The 23302-nt window shown below is 39.3% G+C and overlaps 1 protein-coding gene across 4 annotated transcripts in view; it reads left to right on the top strand.

Annotated features, from left to right (window-relative positions):
* The window catches only part of LOC142099006 (cytosolic carboxypeptidase 6-like), a 1251957-nt gene that overhangs the window by 1150292 nt on the left and 78363 nt on the right, over positions 1-23302 (top strand). The window lies entirely within an intron of this gene.

Raw genomic sequence — 23302 nt, 5'->3', positions numbered from 1 at the left:
TTTTAGAAGAAGACAGACAAGGTAAGTGTTTTCATGTAAAGGAGATGCCCACTTTCATATCTCCTTGTCATTACTAAGTGATCTGCAGGTATGAGACACTGTATTAATGCTCCAGAAACCCCAATATTCTTCCATCCTCCATCCTAGTGCACCCAGAATCTCGGGGAACCCATCAGTGGTGCAGACCATCGGCTCCACCCTACGTAACATCAAGTGTGAGCATTCAAGTATTGAGGTTCAAGATTTCAAATGTAAATATTGAACCTGGATGTCGCAGAAATGAACCTGACCAGCAGCTGGTGCATAACTGGTGGGCTCACTGAAATCCTCTGAGTTACAGGGGTACCACAGAACTTAAAAGTGGGGTGTCTCAGACAACTCTCTCTCATAAGTCTGGAAATCCCCCAACATTCTGTCAACTGATATAGTAAAAGTAAAAGTGAATTACATATAGTAAAAAAAAAAATTAGCTTTTATTTTATTAACATGCTAATATGTGCACGCATGTGCTGTAACCCATAGCAACCATAAGCCCATATGTGACTTTCTTCACAGTAGAGACAAGGATACACTTCTGTTCTTCTTCATGGTAAAATTAATGTTGTTATATGTTCTTGGAATAAGAAGATTTAGAACTGAAGATTCATATATATTGCTGGTAGCTCTTTTTAGCCTCTGTCTTCCTTTCACTGATTGGCTTCTTTCAAAATTGAATTATCAACTTACAATTAAGTTTGGACAAAACAATCCCACTATGTCACAAAGTACTCATGTACGCAGGGGTAAATGCTGGATTTTTAGAGTGGGGTTTTCACGCCACGCCGCCAATAGGCATGACCAGTATGCGTCATACTAGGGGCATGTCTATAATTTTAGACAGTGCTGGGCTGCTCTCCAACTCTTCCTATCCCTATCATATACACAGGCAATTTCTATCCACATCATATACACAGGCTATTCCTATCTTCATCATATACACGAGGCAAAGCCACCTCAAGCATACTGAGATAGGCTGGAAGGGGGTTTCCACGCACCAGGAAACCCCCCACTGGGTGCGCCCCAGTAAAGTCCACTTAATCGCAGAGTGCACCTAATTTCCCGTCAGCAAAATGATATGGCCTATTGTATTGGAACATGGCCCTAAATAGATTGGAGGTGTGTCAGGTTGTAATGGGGCACAACATGGGCACAACGGAAGACATAGGCAAAGATGTCCCTATTTTTACGTTAGTAGAAGGTAAGAGAATACATTAGACACTTTTTAATAGCGTGCATAACAAGCAAAAGCTATCAATTAACTTATATTTCATAGATTTGTACTTTTTTTTTACAAAAACTTGCACACAGCTTTCTGTAAGCTTAGTGACTGGCCAGAGACACATAATTCAGTCCAACAAGCCAAAGCTGATTCTTCTCTCAACCATAAATAGTCATTAATACAGTATAGTAATACTACTCTGACAAGTGTATAACCCATAACAGCTACCTGTAATCCATATGCTATGGGGCTATGGAAGGAACATACTCAATGTATTTTCAGCAAATATGTATTTCAGTCTCCTTCAAGAAAGTTATATATTTCTGCATCACTTCCAGCCTGTGAGGGCTTAACTGAGCTTATGCAGATCAAAGTTTATCTGGTCTACTTTCTACATTACGACCCTGCATAGTCAGAGAGCAGTAACCACGTTAGAGATCAGGGAGATTATTGGAATCATGGATTAAACCAGTTTAATTTCCATAGGTTAAAATGACCCCGCTTTGCAAAGATCAGCAAATAAACCAGGTGTGCTAGAGAACGTGATATGAAAATCCAGTCAGAGAGAAGCAGCAACAAGCAGGTTCTTACTAAATAATTGAATTTTCTACCAGAGGGACACTTGTTTTCTGTGATATTTGTTGCTGTCAATCTTTTAGATTTTTCTTCTTAAGTTTGTGTCAGGCAGCATTTCATGTGCCAGCAGAGAGAGAAACACAAGCTGAGAATGATAGCAGTCAGTACATTCTCAGATGATGGGGCTGATAGCGCGGGGTGTACGCCAGTTTCCGTAGCGCATATTTAGTGAATTTGCTCTGTGTATTCGGGGAAAGTGGGCGCATGCCTATGCGGCTTTGCAGACTTGCGGAATTCTGATACATAAGACCGCCTGCGTGAGGCGGGCCTGGGGAGGGAAGGGGTGGTCAACAGTTGGCTGAGTAAAGTAGAGGCGTGTTTATGCAAACGCAGCTCATGCAGACCTGCAGACACATCATACCCATATATACCTGTTAGGAGGGTATATGTGTGTTTCAGGGCAGGTGCAAATACTACATTTACTTTGGATGTGAAATATTAGACCTGTGGAAAGTCCCTATTCAGCTGAAACACAACCATTTACAACACAAGAGCTTGTTTCTGCCGGTTTTCCCATTATTTGCTAGACTAAGGAGACTATAATCTCAAATTTTTAGGGGAAAAACATGGAAAGTGGAAAGAATGGAAGTCATTTGGGAATGAATTCCTCACTTTCTGGTGGGTCTTGGTGATGGAAAAGGTGGCAGCTTTGGCCTCCTGAAGTCAGCATAGAAAAAAAATGTGTTGGGTTTCAAGAATAATTATTAGTGTTAACTATAATTGTAACAAACTAATACAAATTTCGAGCGCTCTAAACCCAAAAAAGAGTAGTCTCTTGTCGCACTCCCAACCAAGGGTGCCACCCCATATTAAAATGGAACAATATCTGAAAGATTAGGTGCGCCAAGAAGACTAAACATTTGATAAATAAAAGAAAAGAAGAGAGATGGATGGCTTCTTCTAAAATACAATGTAAATTTATTCATAATCGATTTAAAAGATAAAAAATAAAAATAAAATACACAGATCATATAAGGATAATATTAACATATATCACATCAATAGAGATTATTAAAGACATCACATTTCATGTTAATAATACTATGCATGTCTAGTAACAAACAACCAATCATAAGAATACAAGATTGTGTGGCCAGTACACTCTGTATACACTCTGTATTCTAATCTTAGAGTTCTTTAAAAGTCTTATAGTTTACCAAAATGACCAGCGATAAAAGTACTTAGGTCAATGAAAAAGAAAAGGGTGCTTCCTATAGTCTCACCCCTCTCATAGCACCTGGTGCTTATAATGGATGAGCATGCAGATAAAGTTCCTCTGAGCATAAAAAGCAGGTGTACACACTACACCCCTTGAGGGTGTATCCTTAGTTGTACACAATGTGGGCTTCCAGGCTGCTAGGGAAGAAGAGATCCCCCATATGGTTCAAACAGCTGGGAGAAAAGTTTCAGTCTCCGTCTTGTGCTCTCCAGTGTAACAAGTATTAATGGATAATCAAGCCCCGTCTGGTGTACTCCGATCTGTCAGGTGACATTAAGGCTGGTAGACTCAAATAAATGGAATCCTGGTAATATCCATATAAGTATAAAATCAGGTCTATAGCTGAAGAGGGTCTGCAGTTACAGGCACGCAGCAAGATATTCCATGAACCTGACGCGTTTCGTCGGCACTAAGGCTGACTTTTCAAAGATGTTTAAGACTTTTCTTTTTAACTATTTATACCCTTCCTTCATTTCTGACTGGTCTAATGATCAATTCTAATTGGAGACATCTGGGTGTTGTAAAACTATAGCACAGTTTTTATATTCAATTAATCAAAACGATAGAATTTATAACAATAAAAAACAATAGAAAGAATTTCATAGGAACACAATTATTCTCTCATTTAGTGTATAAAACAGCAAGTAAAGGAAATAAAAAAAAATATAAAAAAACAACATTTCGTGTTAAGAAAAGTATATCGTAATTTATACAAATATAGTAGTCAGACTTTTAATAGACCCTAATACATACATGGAAAAAATCTTTTATGTATTGGATATATGTGGACCCGCTAAATATAAATAATAAAGATTCATCTATACCCAAGTAAATAAGTAAGACTATTTGAAAAAGACAGATCAATCCGGACTCAAATCCTTATCCGTCCCATAAACATGACGTGATCCTAACATGTCAAGCCATAACTCGGTGTAAAGATATCTAAATAAAAGAATAAATATAAGATAATAAAAAGACCAGTTAAAAAAACATTCAAATATACAGTTCAATCAGGGGTTGACCATGCTCCGCAGCTCAAGACAGTGGGAAAACCTGAGCATACATAGAAAAGGAACATACAAAGTAGGCAAAATAAGTGCAGATGTGAAAACAAAGGAACAAAGGGTCGGTACGGCACTGCTCATAAGAGCTTACAATCTAGCAGAAAAAGGACACAGCTAGGAGAAGAAGAGTGAGTGTGACTCAGAGTGGAGAGTGGGACAGTAGCCCCGGTGTACTAGTGTGAGTAGTGTCGGCTCTAGTAAAGAGGTTGAAGGGCGTGGCAGAGCCTGATTAGTCTTGGTAGGGAATTCCATAAGTGAACAGCAGCAGCACGAGAGAAGTCTGACAGATAGCAGTGAGAGGTGGTTGTCACGGACGAGGTGAGTCGCAGGTCACAAGCAGATCTAAGAGGGAGTGAGGGAGAGTAATACTAAAATGAAGTAATAAACCGCATTTTATGTGAAACAAATTACCTTAATTTCTCCTTTAAAAGAAAATGTCAGAGAAAATGTCAGCTATAATAAAGTACCTCTTTCATGAAAGATCACCTTGAATATTTGACGAATGCACATATGTAAATGTCTCCATAATCTGACAGTTAATAACTCCCTTAAAGCAATACCGTCCCTGAGAGCTATGCATCCAGAAAGCCTTCTGTAAGAGTCATGTTTGTCCATAAGGTACATGCATGGCTCCTTCCCTTTACAGGACACATACTCGGTGTGGCTATAGATAACAGCTGCCACCTGGATCATTCCTGCCGCTGGTTGTCAGATGCCGTGGCTTTGATTTACTGACCTCCACTATTATGGTGTCTCTTGCTATAAAATCACTAAGGGGTATATTTACTAAACTGCGGGTTTAAAAAAGTGGAGATGTTGCCCATAGCTGTCATTTTGTAGAATGTACTAAATAAATGATAACTAGAATCTGATTGGTTGCTAGGGGCAACATCTCCACTTTTTTAATCCCGCAGTTTAGTAAATCTGGCCCTAAGTTTCAAATGCAAAACAGGTGCACAGACTGCCACAACTAATTCATGAAATCACAAACTTACTTGAGGTTCTTATGCAGTATCCCGGCTGTTCTGGAAATAAGTATGGGAAGTTCTATGATGATCAGTATTACGGGAGAAATCTGTGTCAGTGTACCAGGTCTAAATGGGGCTATTTTCTTATTTAAAGGAGAACTTCACTTTTATTTTTTATTTTGTTTTATTATTTTAATTTTGGGGGGAGGTCCTCTGAGGCTGCTTTCCAAAATGGGAACAAGCATTTAAATCTCCACCCCACCCCTAGCCCACATTCTGCAAGGAAATCCCCACTTGCTCTTCTCATTAGAAGGAGAAAGAAGTTATATTCCATCACTATTAGTCATGTTGATGCACTAAACATCACTTTTACTCATGATAACTGGAAATAGTCATGAAAAAAATAGGCCAGGGCTGTATTTTTACAGATATGTAAATAGACATTAAGGAAGAACTTTACCAGATTAACTTTCTGCAGTGAACAACTTCCTGACAGGTAGTAGAACACTGAAGGTTCTGTTACCAGGATACTGCCTTCCAGAGTTTATCTGCAAAAATCACACATATTGTCAATGATTTATGGATTGCCTTGTATGTCTGTATATGGATAACTGGGAGTATTATAGAGGGAAATGCCACAGTCTATGCTGAAGTACATTGGTCTTTTTACCTTGGCATGTGAAGTATTGCATATTAGTAAGTTGGCATGAATTTAGAAATTCGCTAGTGAAAGGTCGCCTCCGACATCATCAGCTATTTATATAGCGCCACTAATACCACTTTCATACTGCCGCCCCGCCAATATCCCGGGTTGTTAACCCGGGATATTGCCGGGGCACAGGGCAGTATAGATAACAAGATTCCCGGGTCGGGCGGGTTCATACTGCACCTGCCCGACCCGGGTTTTAGAAAAAAAAAAGTGTAAAAAAAGATTTTAATTAATAAAAAATACATAAGAAATGTTTACCTAACTTATTTTCAGCCAGCGGTGTCTCCGGTGCGTTGCCGGCTGTCAGGGACACCTCTGGGTACTAAAATGATGTCATTTCTAGTCCATTAGAAATGACGTCATTTTAGTACCCAGAGGTCCCCCTGACAGCCGGCAACGCACCGGAGACACCGCTGGCTGAAAATAAGTTAAGTAAACATTTCTTATGTATTTTTTATTAATTAAAATCTTTTTTTTTTACCTCACAATTTTTTTTTTTTACAGTTTGAATGGTGAGACCCGGGAATTACACGGGTTGCACCATTCATACTGCAGGCTAGCGGGGTCCAACACTGGAATTACCCCTCGCAAAATCCCGGGTCTAAGTCCCGGGATTTTAGACCCGGGATTTTGTGGTTGGACTATTCATACTGCACCAAGGCCCGGGTTTTTGGTGCAGTATGAATGGGGAATAATTCTGCAGCACTGTGCAGAGAACTCACTCACATCAGTCCCTGCCCCAAGAGAGCTTGCAATCTAAATTCCCTAACACACACAGACAGACTAGGTTCAATTTGATAGCAGCCAATTAACCTACTAGTATGTTTTTAGATTGTGGGAGAAAACCAGAGCACTTGGAGGAAACCCACGCAAACACGGGGAGAACATACAAACTCCACACAGATAAGGCCATGGTTGGGAATCAAACTCATGACCCCAGTGCTGTGATGCAGAAGTGTTAACCACTGAGCCACTGTGCTGCCTATATTTCAGACTGATTCCTGATGTCCTACCACTTACTCACCACTTGCTGCTGACACCAATATGTATATAGCAGTTGGTTGGCATCTGTAGTGCCACAATGGTTCCTAAAAAAAAGTCCTAAAAAAATGATAGGCTGCATTCTCAGGACTTCTGGTTCAGCCCATAAAAGGTCTTCCTATATAATGTATATACCAGATACACATTAACATAGCTATATGAAAAGAATGAACGTACACTCAAAATAACTCAATGCCTTTGCCCTTTTCATCTGGTTGTCATGTTGGCGGTGGTGTTTCTCTATACGAGTTATCAGAGAATGAGTGACAGTTTTACAGACTTGCTCTACAAAGAATACACTGTGCGGACTGGTGGATTTATATAAAGTGACAGCACCGGTCATAGTCATAGCAGGTTAATTGACTTAAATATAATTGTTTACCTATGTTGGGTGCCAGTAGCACACTGTTTTATAAAGATTCAGCGAGAGCTTCAATTATTTATAATAGAATGGGGAGGTAATATTAAACGTTGTAACAGAAGTGCAGTGGAATGTTAGGGTAACATTGAACTATATATTCATTGTTTATATCTACAAAACCAATGTTGGGTTTGGTTGATAATTTAAGGGGTGGCTTTTAGCTGCATGGAATGATCTGCAAAAGATAAGAGGCATGTATATCCAGCATAGAAAGCAAATTATAGCTGTTACAAGGAAATAGAGCTTTGTCACTGGGGAAAGATGGGTTAATTTGTCAGTATCAAAACACAACCAGCAGCAACGAGGACTATTTACTTTTCCCCACTTGGCATACATGGAAATTGTGTTATCAAATGTTCTGTCTGAATGTGTCAAGCTTATAGCGATCGCTTCAAACAATTTAATGTTGCTGAAAGCATAGAGTTACAAATTATAGACTTTTAAAGTTATTTTGCAGTGATAATGCTGTCAACCTTTAATATGGTTTCTGAAAGGCAGAGTGACGATAATGACACACACACACACAGTATCTGTGAGTAGAAGGAGCATATTCCCAGCGCCTGCCTTTGTAGCTATATTGATATTTATATTTTCAGTCTAACGTCTCTAGTGTTCAGTCGCACGCTCGGCTCAGTCTCAGGATGACAGGATATCACAGTGTGAGGGGTACGGCTGCCGCAAGGGATTCTGGGAGTGAGATTGATACAGAAATGTGGAGTTTACTGCAGGTGGAAAATGCCATGTATTCTTTCTTCTATTAGATTTAAATCAGCAGTCCTCTATTGAGTCATATTTATTGATTTTTATAAACGTCTTACTTAAATGAGATAAGTCTGGACTCATTGCTATTATTTTTTTCTTACATTAACTCAAACCCCTTCAGAAATGACGTATTTCATTACATCCTTGTTCTTATTTTTAACATGAATAGCAGAATACAAGAGCTATGAGTGTATTATAGCAAATCCCTGTCAGAAAGACAGAACTTTAGCTTACATTAATTTATTATCTTGTGTGCGCCCTTGTGTACTAAATATATAGGTCCTTGTTTAAAAACGCATGGAAATCGACTCTGCGTACGCCTGAATTTAACAGTGAATGGATCTCAAGCTATGTGCGCTGATGAATTGGGGTGTAGGTCTGCTGTGTTCTATCTACTACACAAGACGCTGTAGGATCCATCCAGGATTGTAAATTTGCAAAAGAACGCACAGAAGAAAATAAACACATTAAACGAATGTCACCTGGTAATAATATAGGCATTAATTTTTAAACAGTAAGTAAAAAAAAAACAACATTCTATTATTTTCCCCCACCATGAAATTCATTTATTAGGATGTTCCTAATGTCTACTGAACATAAGATACATTTTTATACAGTTGCTCCTGATTCCAAACACATGTTATAGCATGCATATGAGACTGTCCTCACTACCACTTTGGACTTAGACTAGCCCTGTAGCTGGAGCAAGTGATACGGCAGTGAAACAAGTAACTTTGCAATGTCCAGAGCATTATTCGGGCGTGGCTGCGTGCGTTTGAGTTTGACACGCCCTTAATGTAAATTGACTATGGCCAAATGCTCTTTCTCTGACCCGTTTACTCCCCGAGAATTTAGGCTAAAGTAAGTGTTCTTTGTGCCCGAAGACGGAACAGACATGGTTGCATTTACAGCCGTATGGTCCAGTACTGGGCATGCGCAAAGTGATTTTGCGTACAATACACTCAAAATCGGCAGATACATGCCTGGATGAATCAGGCCTATAGGTTTTTTTTCTCCCCTTCTAGTTTCCTTCTGTGCCTTTGAGTCATGTCTTTACACAATTAGTATTAAACATGGCTAAAACCATAGAAGGAAACCAGAATGTAAAATCTGAAGGCTTTGGTAGTTTTGTACAGTTAGGAAGTGGGGGCAACCTGGTTTCAGGTATTTGAATTACACTGTCAATATTGTAGCATAACATTCACTGCTATACAGCACAGGACACCATGTGGTACATTTTGCTACAAGTTAGCCTTGGGTGTAAAGAGAAGATTGCAAAAACAATTAAACAAATGTAGCCAGGACTGTCCCCACATACAAAGGTGACCCAGAGAGTGTACATGCTAAATGGATCGGGTCAGAAAATCCCATGTTACAGGTCAGAAAAGTGCCATCTAGTGGTGAGAATAAATGAAATCACCAGCTATTGGTTGCAGTTGAACTTACACTAATGTAGGTTTGTATTAGGATCACTGGTGTAGGAAATATGTCAGCTATAGAGTCCATCTTCACAGACAATGTGCAGTATAAATTAATCTTATGTTGTCTACATAAGGGGCTGTAATATCAGGTGTTGCTATGTGATTTTTTTTCCCCAGTACTTCATACTTAACAGTGACAGCCTAGTTCGAGTTACTTCCTTCCAAACAGGCCTACTTAGTACTACATTTTAGAGACGTTATATATTTTACATGCTCACGTCTGTGTGAGACACAGATCTTTGGAGGGTAGGTTCCCAGTATAAGTCACATAACAAATCGAAACTAACACAGGAATAGGAACAGGAGTTTCGTAGCTAGCATTAGATGTTTAATTTTGTCACATCACATCATCATCATCATTTATTTATGTAGCGCCACTAATTCCACAGCGCTGTACAGAGAACTCATTCACATCAGTCCCTGCCCCATTGGGGCTTACAGTCTAAATTCCCTAATATAGGCACACACAGACAGAGAGGGAGAGACTAGAGTCAATTTTGATAGCAGCCAATTAACCTACCAGTATGTTCTTGGAGTGTGGGAGGAAACTGGAGCACCTGGAGGAAACCCACGCAAACACAGGGAGAACACACAAACTCAATACAGATAAGGCCATGGTCGGGAATCAAACCCATAACCCCAGTGCTGTGAGGCAGAAGTGCTAACCACTAGGCCACTGTGCTGCCCATCTTCACCAAGTATATATTACTCCTGACCTTGTACACCTACATACTACATTGTACAATAAATATGCAGTTTAAATGAAAATGCCTATAAATGGGACCTGAGATTATTATTATTATATATTTTTTTAACTTTGCATCTTTGGACAATATTTGGGAGGACTCCAGGCACCTACAATCATCCTACCCCAACACTGCCAGAAGTCACAGCAGGTTTCCTATGTATGTTCTGTTTTTTGTATAAGTGTTATAGTAAAATTTATGAACTATGTAACAACTGTATTTTCGGGGTCCCACCTCAGACCTTTATTTTCCTTCACAATAGCAGTTTATAATCCCAGCATTAAAGCTGTAGATTCTCAGAGAACTATCGATGCATAGTAAAACAGATGTCGTAGAAAAGTATAAACGCAATACAACAAAACACAACCATTGAAATAGATACGACAAAACGCCATATAATCATTTCAAACTTCTGCTCAAGTTAAACAAACAAACTACAAACAATACATTTGGTTTGTCTATATTAGGCAGATTTAAAAACAAAGGAACATACCAACGAGCCAGTATGAATTAGCAATATAAATATATTCTGTATACATAAAAGCTAGCGTTCCAAGAATACATCAAAGGTGTTTATTTCATTGTCACATGTGCAAATGTGTTTAATCCCTTCTAAAAAACCCTCAAAGTTATCTTTTGTCTTCTCTAAGTACACTAAACAAAGCGGCGGCTTGCATAAAATAAAGCTTATATTTGTATATCGCTTCTGAATTTTTTTTTAACTTCAAATACAAATTCAAAGTCTGTGTTTATTGAGCTAATATTTTGGATTTACAATGCATTGATAAATACGGTAGGTTTAGTTTTATTTGCTATTGATCGTACACACAGGAGTGTGTTTTAGAGTTTTCAACTCTTATTAATGTAACATCTGAGTTATGCTCAACCAGTGTCTAGTACATAGCATAGTACATAGTATAAGTAATATAGGACGATTGCACTTTCCCAATTCAGCCAAACGTGCAATGAACATTTATTGGCAGAACCCTATTATCAGGGCACTTGTGCTGGTATATGTAACAGGTGTAAGCTGCGTTGGTGGTAGATGTTGAAATAGAAGATGCTTTAGACTGAATCAAATTTGTTGGTTTTATTTCAGAACTTGTTGTAACAGATTATATATACAGATATACAGTTGCTCACAGTTGATGCTGACTGTAGCAGACAGGCAATATGACAAGCTTATGCAGTTAATGTACAGCAGCTCCCATTATGACCTCTTTACAGTTTAACTGTCACTGGAAGAACATGCTGAGAGCCGAACTTCCTGTCTGTGCATGCTCAGTAGAGCGATGCCGACGGCTGGAGGCTGTCCCCCTTCCTGTCTGTGCATGCTCAGTAGAGCAAAGCGGACTGCTGGAGGCTGTCCCACTTCCTGTCTGTGCATGCTCAGTAGAGCAGTGCCGACGGCTGGAGGCTGCCCCACTTCCTGTCTGAGCATGCTCAGTAGAGCAAAGCGGACGGCTGGAGGCTACCCCACTTCCTATCTTTACTAGATCACAGGGGACACCACTACCAAGTTGGGAGACAGAGCGTAACGCTCCATCTTAACAACATTAAGGATATTTGAATAACACATTAAAGAAACAAACATTTTAAAGACCATATAAAAATAATGTAATGTCTGATTACTGTTGGCAATGACAAATATATATTGTACCAAATCTCATGATACTTTAGCTACCAGGGGGCGCTGTCTCTTTGGAATCTATTGATTTGATGTTATATCTCATCAGCCACATTCATACATTGATAAAATTTAAAGGAGATATCCACTTTCAAACAAGTGGGTTCCCTGAAATATATTAGGTACAAGCATTATTGTCCAATGCTACATGGTACCTGTGAGCTTTAGTTTAGAAGACACAGCAATGGCTACCTGTGGACTCATATTGCTTAGTTTTGTTGCTCTTGGCTCTTAGCTTTGAGGCTGTCTCACTCTCCTACTTTAAATCCCATTTGGTACTATCTTCTCTGCAGCTATTGGCTTTGTGCAGCATCCAAACGCTACCGGAAGCAACTAGGCTGCAGGCAGCTTGGGGAAGATCAATGACCTGGCTAAAGGCCATCACACAGTGCTCTAGATTTACAGACCTCCTATAACTGCTTCAGAGGATGTACTAATAATTCTGCCACACAAAGAGGGAAACAACCTGTGCCCCAGTGTGGTTGCTCCCACTACTTCCTCTGTTACTACACCACTGGGGATGATATCACAGGAGAGACAAATAGTATTTAATGCTGTTGTTGGTTCCAAGCATAGAGTAGCTGATATGATCTGTTGTTGTGATCGTATTGCCACAATTATTCCACACAGCAAATAAAAGATTTATTACAGACGTTATTTAAATGGTACAAATTATTTTGACTCTTAAAATCATTATACTGGTTTCTACAACTTACTGGAATAACTGTTGATACTTAACGTGAGTTGTGTCTGAAATTGCCTGATTAAAACACAGAAACTCACTCTATGGCAAAACTGTAACCACGGAAACAATGATTGAAGTCTCCAGGTTGTTTCAGTGGTCATAAATGTTGCCTAAATTGTCAGTAATTCACAACAGTTAATCTGCCAAAGAGCAGCAACAATATGTTTCTGTTTTTTGATCACACAATTTCAGGCTGAAGTCCTATTTTAAGTATCAGGTGTAATTCTACTATTCCAGCACAAAAGATTGCTTAAGCAAAATCATTTGTGAGCGGGTTAATCCTTTAAACAAAGAATTGAATTGATTTTTTTTAGAATTGAATTTAATTCTGAGAAATATAATTCTATGTATACTGTAGCCCACATCCATATATTTTTCTAAACACATAGGGCCTGAGGGCCTGATTCATTAAGGAACTTAGGCAAGAATTTGAGTAAGTTATCTTACTTAAGTTTTCTGGACAAAACCATGTTGCAATGCAAGGGGTGCAAATTAGTTAAATTTTTTGCACATAAGTTAGATACTGGCTGTTTTTTCATGTAGAACACAAATACTTGATAGCTTTATTTTTACACTGAAATGTAAAATTGATCTAGGACATACCCTACCCCAACTGTCCCCACATTTTAAATTTACTTCCCCCTCCAATGCAACATGTATTTGCCCAGGTGCAATGTTACTCCTTTTTTATGCTTTGCCCTCCCATATGACTCAGGCTGTTTTTTCAGCTCACATGTAGATTGGAATCCTGTAGTTTATTTTCATCCAGCAGCAAAACTAATATAATAATTGCAGATTATTGAATTATCAATTGAGGGATAAAAAAAATCTTTTAATGCATACATAATGTATTGTAAATAATGTACATGTTTATCAGCATAGAGTCTTGCAATAAGGTAGACAGTGAGTCTCAGCAGCTCCCAGTAATCTACATAACAGCAAAGCTGACTGTGAGCTGTCCGTGGTGCTGAATTGATCGATACTGACAGTTGCTGTTCCTTACAGTAACTGAACTACTACTGGAAGAAACCATGTAAGCACACAACCCCCAGGGCTACATAGAATTTTGTTTCATTAACAGACAGTTACAGTACATCTGCGGTGTACACAAGTATGTTTTATAAGCACATTTAGTAACGCGTCTTCAGTGTAAATCTGGTGCAGATGTGAAGATGTTTCCGTGTTCATTCAAAAGGTTTTCATCTTTAGTTCTTGTGTTTGACCTTCTTATGAATGAGAGAAATCATGGAATTATGCATTACACACAATATTAAGATAAGTCTAGGGGGTAAATGTATTAACTGACGATTTTTTTCAATTCGACCGCTATTCGGCGAGTTTGCAGTGGAAGTTTAAAGCTGCAATGGCTTTAAAGGCATTGTTTTGCTTTTAAAGTTATTGCCGCTTTAAATTTTCACTGCAAACTCGCTGAAGAGCAGCGAGTGGAAAAAATCGTTAGTTGATACATTTAACCCAAGACTTGCAAAATAAATTAATTTAGAGCTGTGCTGAAGACAATGCCATAAAGCGCATTTAACCCCTTAAAGACTACATTTTTGTTACAATATCTTGACCTCAATGAATCTATCAAGGGCTGCATCATTACTGTACACCCAACTGTAATTGTTGCTTCTTCTGAGTTTAGGATAGCAACTATACTGACTTTCCATTGTTTGCTGGTTACATGGCTGGAAAGAAAATGTTTTATTTTGATATCTTTTTCCCCAACACTTTTTCTGGGGAGGGGTTTCTTTGCATATTTGTAACCAGGGGAGACCCCTATATATACAGAGTGGATACGAATAGATTCATTTTATATTGATCTATGATTCTAGTGTCTTGTACACCTCACTGACTTCCTCTGAAACCCTTTGTGATGTCACAGGGTGAGGTCACAGAATTTCCTTTGCTAATGTAGCACCGCATTCCTTTAGTTTAATAACTGTAAAGCGTTATAGCACAAATGTTATATACCAGGCCTGGCCCACCTGTGGCTCTCCAGGTGTTGTGAAACTACAAGTCCCAGCATACCTTGCCAGCTATCAGCTGGTAGAGCCACAGGTGGGCCAGGCCTGGTATATAACATTTGTGCTATAACGCTTTACAGTTATTAAACTAAAGGAATGTGGTGATACATTAGCAAAGGAAATTCTGTGACCTCACCCTGTGACATCACAAAGCCAGGCCTGCTATAATCCATATTGCTAGTAGTATTGAATACTAGTTTTCCTTCATTCATTATAATCGCTGACTTTCTTGTGTCAATGTTGGGTGGAGAGAAGGTATCACACTATCTCTTGTTCAACAACAGTCATTCAAAGTTATAAAACATATGGTATAAAATAGCATTTATCTCTCTCCTCTGTCTCATATCTGCAGCTTCTCCATCAACCTCTTATGGCCCCGTCCTGCTTCTGTGTATGATTTGTTTTTTTGTATGATTTTATAAATAGATGACGATGATGATTTAGTGGCATATGGTATAACAGAGTAGTACAGTTTTATTATAGTGCAGGCTGATTGGACTCTTGATAGTTACATTCGTCTACAGGGTTCTGTGATACAGATAGATGTTATAGACGCAGCAGCATTTCCTGCCATTCATGTGCTTATGTAAGTCATGACAGGCATATGGATGTATTTGGTAGTCTAAATTTACTTATTACAAGAAAAGAACCTGACAGTCAATCATTGTATATAATCACTAAGAGACACCCCCTATCCAATCACTGGAAGTCCCTACAGTACAGTCCCTCTGGCTGCTATTCCAGGCAGGTATTCATGGATAACTTATAATTACTGATTAGGAGCCACAAACCCGCTCACTATTGCTAATACTCTCAGTTCAATTGCCAGGAGCATGTCCAAGGATTACTGCACATCACTCTGTGATCTCTTTTATTGAAACAAAGTGTCAGACTTAGCCTACCAATCAATGATTTGACAACACTGCTCGTACACTCAGCGCCGCTTGCAACTATTAATTCCCATTCCGAAAATTAAACATTAAGGAACTTCAAAAACAAAAATGTAAAGTTACCTGTTCAAGTGAGAGGAAGTCGCTCGCTGGCCTGCGGTCATCTTGCCCAAAACAGATTTTGTGTGTACCGTGCATGTTATCTGTTGCCCAACTGTCATCAGAACAGGGAGAAGGGGTCAATGGAACCCTGCGGGCGTGGACATGTTATCACATTAGTGGCTGGTTATCTTTTGCACTTCTGCCCGTGTGTGTCACCTGCAATTAATACATCTCGCTGCTCTGACAGTTCCCACCGAAAGGCCCTACAGACACCACTTAATCTGTGACACTGTCATTACACTTAAAGGGAAAGTGCCAGCCAAAAGTTACAATTGTCTGTTTAACTTGCTTTGCAAGCTAAGGTTCTCTGTAAATAGTATTCCGAAGGCACAACGTTTGGCTGTGTTCTTAATGCATGAATTAGCAGCAGAGCAGGGGAAAAGAGGTGTGGTTAATGTATGTCACATGGCTTTCTACAAGCTGTCCCTATTGGCCATGTTTCTGTAGCACTGGTGCCAGTGAGCTATATATCTATTGCTGTCTATATACACTTTTATTTTTCTATAAATATTCAGTATAACATATGGACATTAGCATAGGACCTTATTTCTTATCCTATTAGTATTTTTTACCATGTGCCAAGGTGTAATGAAGTCCATCCATATACTCCTTTGGAACAGTATCTCAAGAGGTCAAGCAAATATTAACAGTTTTACAAGTTGGGGTGGGTTTCACATCCCAGCACTATATATTAGAATATTAGTGGTACCCTCTCCCCCTAGCACCACTACCATTCATTCAATTCAACAGGGTCCTGATACTTTGTGTGATTGTGACCCAGCTTCTGTAAGGATGAGTCAGAGCTACAGGAGGGTAGAATCTTAAGAAGATTCCAAAATCACAGCCAGCTTTTGATTGGCTGAGGTTGCGCCAGTAAGTTCAAGAGTACGCACTGCTGCATCGAGCTCTGCCTATAATCCTGCATGATGGGGCTTGCTGGTGCAGACACAGTGGGTTCATATAAGGGAGCTTCACCATACAATTAAAACAGAGACACTATATAGTTGAAGAGAGTTGCTTGCTTCGCTTTACCATCTAATTAACTTTTGAAACCACCATCTATCAGATAAAACTGTGCCTTTGTTTTATTAAAAAATAATGAATCTGCAAAATGTTAATGAGTATTATTTTAGCGCAATCTCCCTTTATTACCTTTCATTGATGATAATTCATATTTTTGAGTGAAAGAGACAATCTAACCACAACTTCCTTGGCTTCAACAGACAAAGCCGTGTCCTTGAAACTCCAGGAGTTGACATATGCTACAATAATGCTGACTACTTTCTATGGACATGACATTAGGAATCACACTCAATTTAGCATTTTTTTTGCAGAAATGCCAAAGTGTTATTTACAAGCTCTTTCAACAGCCGAGCAGCTAAAATATAGTACAGTGACTGCAGAAGACCTATACACTTCCTGCAGTCGCTTCTTATCCTATCTGATATTAAATCAGCAATTAATTTCCGGCTACCTTTGGAGCTCCTAATATCACACGGCGCATTAACCGGATGCGTGCAATAATTCATAACGTTGACAAGAAAGGTCATTTACGAAAGTGCAAAACCTGCCTCCCACATTGCGACGTGGCTACATTCTGCTTATTGGGCATAGATGCAAAGGGTAGAATTGTCAGACCAAGGTCCGTCCTGCCACCTCAGTGCTGCTCCATTCATTCATTTCAACGGAATTCAGGCAAAAATAAACGAGTGCCAAGTGAGATCTTGGTTTTAGCATGTGGCCACGGTAATTTAGCCGCACTCATGCACGTGGCCTGGAACACAGCAGAGAAAACTTCAACTGCTGCCATCAGAAGATTCAAAAACTGCGCATGCTGCCATCTTGGTCTGGAAATCAATGCACTTACCTGTAAAACGTGATAAGAGACATGTGCTGTCAAAATATAGCATATGTGCTGTGATCTCGCTCGTTTTTACTTTTCTTGATGAATTTCAGTGAATACGTACGTCTTCTGTAATTCTGAGTGTAACATGATTACCTACGCACTCAATTCTAAGAATTAAAGGGCTTTTTCAGCTTCAGATTAGTTGGGTTTATCGCTTTACATGCGTCCTCCTGCAACTTGTACTAAATAAACTGCTCTTTTTTAAGCTTCTGGGATATATTTACTAAACGGCGGGTTTGAAAAAGTTGAGATGTTGCCTATAGCAACCAATCATATTCTAACTGACATTTATTTAGTACATTCTACAAAAATGACAGCTAGAATCTGACTGGTTGCTATAGGCAACATCTCCACTTTTTTCAAACCCACTGTTTAGTAAATAAACCCCTCTGTGTTTAGTGGTGTATTAATATCAGCAGAAGGGTGGTTGTTCTGTTTGCTGTGGGATACCACACAGCTCTTTCTTGCAGTCTGTCCTGCACACAGTTATATCCAGACAGCAGTCGTATCACAGAAAACTGAAAATTAAGAGCTCGGACTGACGATATATGGTAAATACACGGCTAAAATGTACCAAAGCAGAAAAACAGCAACTAAAACTAAAACTAAAAAAAGGCATCTACCAATAAATAAAATAATTTGAAGGTAGAAGTCCTCTTCCCTTCAGGACTGGAACAGTAGTACTACTACAAATATATGTAGTACTAAAGATTACAGTTCCTGTGTGTTAATCTGAACCATTTCACTTATAGGGGAGAATTCAATTGCTGGCGACATGGCGCGCAGACCTGGCGCGGCGCACAATGCTGGCAATTACGGTAGAAACCTCTGCTCATTTTTCCTCGCACCTCTATGGGGTGTGAGGAAAAATGAGCGAAGATTTCTGTCAAATCTCTGCCTCAGAGTGTCTCGGAGACATCCCGGAGACACTTTGGGGCTACTTAAATTCCCGCAGTAATGTCAGACTTCATGCATTAAAATGTGCACAGATGTCCCCTTTGATCCCTTAGCATCTAGCACAACCCAACAGCAACAGCTTTGGGAGCTACAAAATTTTGCAGAATCTCCTTAGCGCTTATATCCTGTTTGCAAGTAACGCCGACTACAACTTGGTGTTTTCCCTGACATTTTCAGTGATTATTTTTAAATTACCCATAACACTCATCAGATGGCTGATTGTGACGACTTTGTCAGTTTTCTGCAAAACTGCTAATTGCTGTATTTGCTAAGTCTGTTTTTAGCACCATAGTTAGTACTATTCACAATTCACCAACACAGAAAAAAAAAACACCTGCCAATCGCACAGCCTTCTTCAAAATATTTGAGGGTGCAAAATTGTGACGGGGAGAGGTTTAAACCCAAATTCATTTCAAAATATAAGACAATAGTTGTTAACTTGAAAGAAAAATGTAGCAAGGTTTTAATCATGACGTATTCCCAGGGTAAAGGCTGAAGATAATGGAGTATATTTACTAAACTGCGGGTTTGAAAAAGTGGAGATGTTGCCTATAACAACCAATCAGATTCTAGCTATCATTTATTTAGTACATTCTGCAAAATGACAGCTTGAATCTGATTGGTTGCTATTAGTCTGGCGTGGAAAGTGAGGGGGCTCTACAGGTGTATAAGCCTAGGGCGGTCTGAACCCTTAATCAGACCCTCCCCCAAACAAATCCTGATACATTGTGATTACATAGTGAATACATTGGGCCTGATTCATTAAGGAAAGTAAAGAAAAAAAAAGGAGAAACTTTACACCTGGGCAAAACCATGTTGCATTGGAGGGGGGAGGTAAATTTAAAATGTGGGTACAGATTTATAGCTGGGGAAGGGCATGTCCTAGATCAAGTTTAAATTTCAGTGTAAACATAAAGCTATCAAGTATTTGTCTGCTAGATGAAAAAGCAGCCAGTATTTTCCTTATGTGCAAAATAACAAACTAATTTGCACTAGAGATGCTCAGGCTCATTTCCCCGAGAACCGAACACACCCAAACTTAGCAGATCCGAGTACCGAGCCGAGCCGATAGTTTCGCGCGCCCACGGATTTGAAAACGAGGCAAAACGTCATCGTTACGTCGTCGGATCTCGTGAGCTTTGGATTCTATAAGTACCGCCCTCCACGGCGATCCAGCGCCATTATACAGAGGGACACAGAAGGGGTAGCACAGTTCTTGGCAGTCTCTAGTGCAGTTGGACAGCATCATAGGTAGAAAAGAAAGATGAGGGGTAGCAGTGTTCTTCAAAGTGTCCAGTGACATTCAGGAGAGCTCCATTGCTACATTGCTAATTGTTATTGCTGAAATAGAATTAATAGGTCTGGCAGGGTTGGTCTTCTAAATCTGCAGTCACATTGTACTGTGTCATATAGGTAACACACAAAGAGGAGAGCTCCATTGCTAATTGTCATTGCTGAAATATAAATAACAGGTCTGGCAGACTTGGTCTTCTAAATCTGCAGTCTTTGTTTGAAAGTGTATGAAAATAATATTGTGACCTGTGAGGTGGTCAAAATTGACTGCAAATTACTTGATATTCGTGTTATTAAGGTTAATAATAATGTAGGGGGAAAAAAAACTAAAATATGTGATTTTAGCAAACAAAATAGGGATTTTAGAAAAACATTGGGATCCAAAACCACAACACGCAGGGCGATTTTGCCAAAACCAAAACCAGAACATGGGGGTCAGTGAACATCTCTAATTTGCACCCCTTGCATTGAAACATGGTTTGTCCAGGAGAAAATATACTTCTTTTTTTTGCCTTACTTTCCTTAATGAATCAGGCCCCTAGTGCTAGCTTGCTTGTCATTGATTCACAGAACAAATCATTGAGGGGTTGTTCACTACACACTACCAGTAAAAATCTTACCCACATCCTTGGATTAATAAAGAAAATGTCCTATCAGCACCAATACAATACTTTTAGTTTTCTTTATTTATTTGTTTACCAACGTAGAATTTTCTTTAATTTCCAGCTAACAGAAGCTGAGATTGTAGAACATTGAAAATCCCAATATTTCCCTTTGAAATTAACAGTGTAAATTGAACAATACAATAAACACCTTGAAACACACACAAGTGCACAAGTCATAAAGGCAGCGTTAATGTGCCTTCACTCTCATCATTAGTTTGAGATATAAATTATGTACTAGTGTAGAAGAAAAATGGGAAAAATGTAAATAGATAAAGGGGGTGGATTTAATGTATTAGTAGTTGGGACTCGTTCCACAATGTGTATTGTCAGGTGGAGTATAACCACCAATGTAGTGGATCCCTCTATTACGGGTGAGCTTCCAAAGAGTAAAGGAGACGTGCTCCGTGAAATGCGCTTGTCGTGTAATTAGATCCTTTGATGCAAATAAGCAGCGCGGTTCTGCTTGTTGTTCTCTTTCCCATTCTTACTGAAGCTTAGAATGTTGTATGTGCAATGGGAATTTAAGCTACTGAACATATATATATATATATATATATATATATATATATATATATATATATATATAGATAGATAGATATATATAGATATATGTACATATATAAACCCAGCATTTCAAAGTATAAATACATAGGGGGAAGTTCTGCAACCAATTGTGTATTGTAGTCATTTTCATTTTGTGTAGTGTTTATGCATGTAGACTTATTTAGTGTATCAGGTGCCTCCTAGTAAATCATATGTATGTCGTTTACATATAATTACAGTTATGTATGATTTTACCCAATAATAGAGTAATGTTTATTTGTAGTATTTAGACCTAAGAGTAATGCAAGTTGCTTTATATACAGTTATTGGTGCCTGTGAGGCAGAGTATATCCAAAATAAGGCTTTATTTATGACAGCACAACACCACAAGACGTTCACAAGATACAGGGTAAATGGTAGCATGTATCCTCCAGCAGCCTCTTCCAGTCAGCACTCCAAAGTAATAATCTTATCCTCCCGCAATATTATCACTACAGATTAAACTAGACAGTTACGGTGTCGCCCGGCGTGGGTTACTGGCCCACACAGACCCTGTCCTGGTAGGGTTTCCTCCAGCGGCATTACAGTGTACACCAGGATCCTCCAAGCTCGAATTGCTCCCCTGGCATTCTGCTCTCCTTATATTCTTGGCTGTATACACAGGGAGTAGGGTCAAATGTCTCAATCCTCCCCCTTACAGCAGGGGTCTATCAGTGGACACTTTAGCTGTTAGACATACAGTGTCTGTTACTTTGATTATACAATGGAATGGCTTGACTCAGTTAGCTATTTGGCTGAATACACTAAACAAAGGGTTGCAATATAACATCAAGGAATGACACTTCACACTTGCAGGAAACAACAAGACATTTGACACATGGTATCTGCAACATTACACAAGCTGAGTCTGTGATAAATTTTGATACAATAACATTTATATTGATACATAATAATACATTTACCAATGCTATTTCAGCCAGTATATTACTGTGTTGGCTCATTGCATATTATCTAGAAGTTCTAACCTAATTACCTCTCAGATTACATGTTTACCTAGCCAATTAACATGGGCTGCAAGCTAGCTATGTCAAGTTACTCAGACATTGTTCTGATTACAGACCAGGGGGTAAATGTATCAAGCTGAGAGTTTTCCGGCGGGTTTGAAAAGTGGAGATGTTGCCTATAGCAACCAATCAGATTCTAGCTGTCATTTTGTAGAATGTACTAAATAAATGATAGCTAGAATCTGATTGGTTTTTCAAACCCGCCGGAAAACTCTCAGCTTGATACATTTACCCCCAGATCTAAGCCACACCTCATGACAATGGGCATTTGAGACAAATGGTAACTACATTAGCTAATACAAGCAAAATTACTTCTGCTGTCCTGTTATTTTCACACAATATGGCAATATTCTTTCTAATTCTAATACATACAATATTGCAGATAATAGCAAGGGCAAAATGTACTTAATAACTTGAAATAATAATGCACATAATACAATGATCTTCTGGTGTATATACTTGGACTGGGCCAAGGATTAAAAAGTACATTAAACTGTGAGAAACGGGTGATGAATAAAAAGTTCTCAGTCCAGTAGCACCCCGTTTCTTGACAGTGCCGTTCTCAAATATGCAATAACCACAAAAGATTTGTTACTTAATGTTGTGATTTTGGGGGATGCATTTGTCCTGTACACACCAAACCTGGTAACAGAGAACACACACTTTCATTCAGCTAAACACCGCACCTTCTTTCTTAACTCTAGACCAGGGGTCGGCAACCCCCGGCACGTGTGCCAGACGTGACACGCTGAACACATTTGTCTGGCACGCCGGTCCTATGTATATATATATACATGGGACCGCCGAGAGGGGGGTGGCTACAAATTACCCGGGCCCGGGGCCCCACTGGATACCTATCTTTAAAAAAAATATATATATATATTAAAATTACTTTTTTTTTTTTTTGCTCGCGGGTGTCCCTCACACGCGCACACCCGCGAGTGCAGGGGGTATCGGTAGTGGCTAAATCCCCTTCAACTCAGGTACCTTCAGATGCCACGTCATGTGCAGCGGTCACATGGTACTCAGTGCGGGCTGCTGGATATCTTCCCGTCCTG

Source organism: Mixophyes fleayi, chromosome 8 (genome assembly GCF_038048845.1).
Source record: "Mixophyes fleayi isolate aMixFle1 chromosome 8, aMixFle1.hap1, whole genome shotgun sequence".
In the NCBI taxonomy this organism is placed as follows: domain Eukaryota; kingdom Metazoa; phylum Chordata; class Amphibia; order Anura; family Limnodynastidae; genus Mixophyes; species Mixophyes fleayi.
The sequence above is the reverse complement of the archived record's forward strand: the minus strand, read 5'-3'. Positions and strand labels throughout refer to the sequence as shown.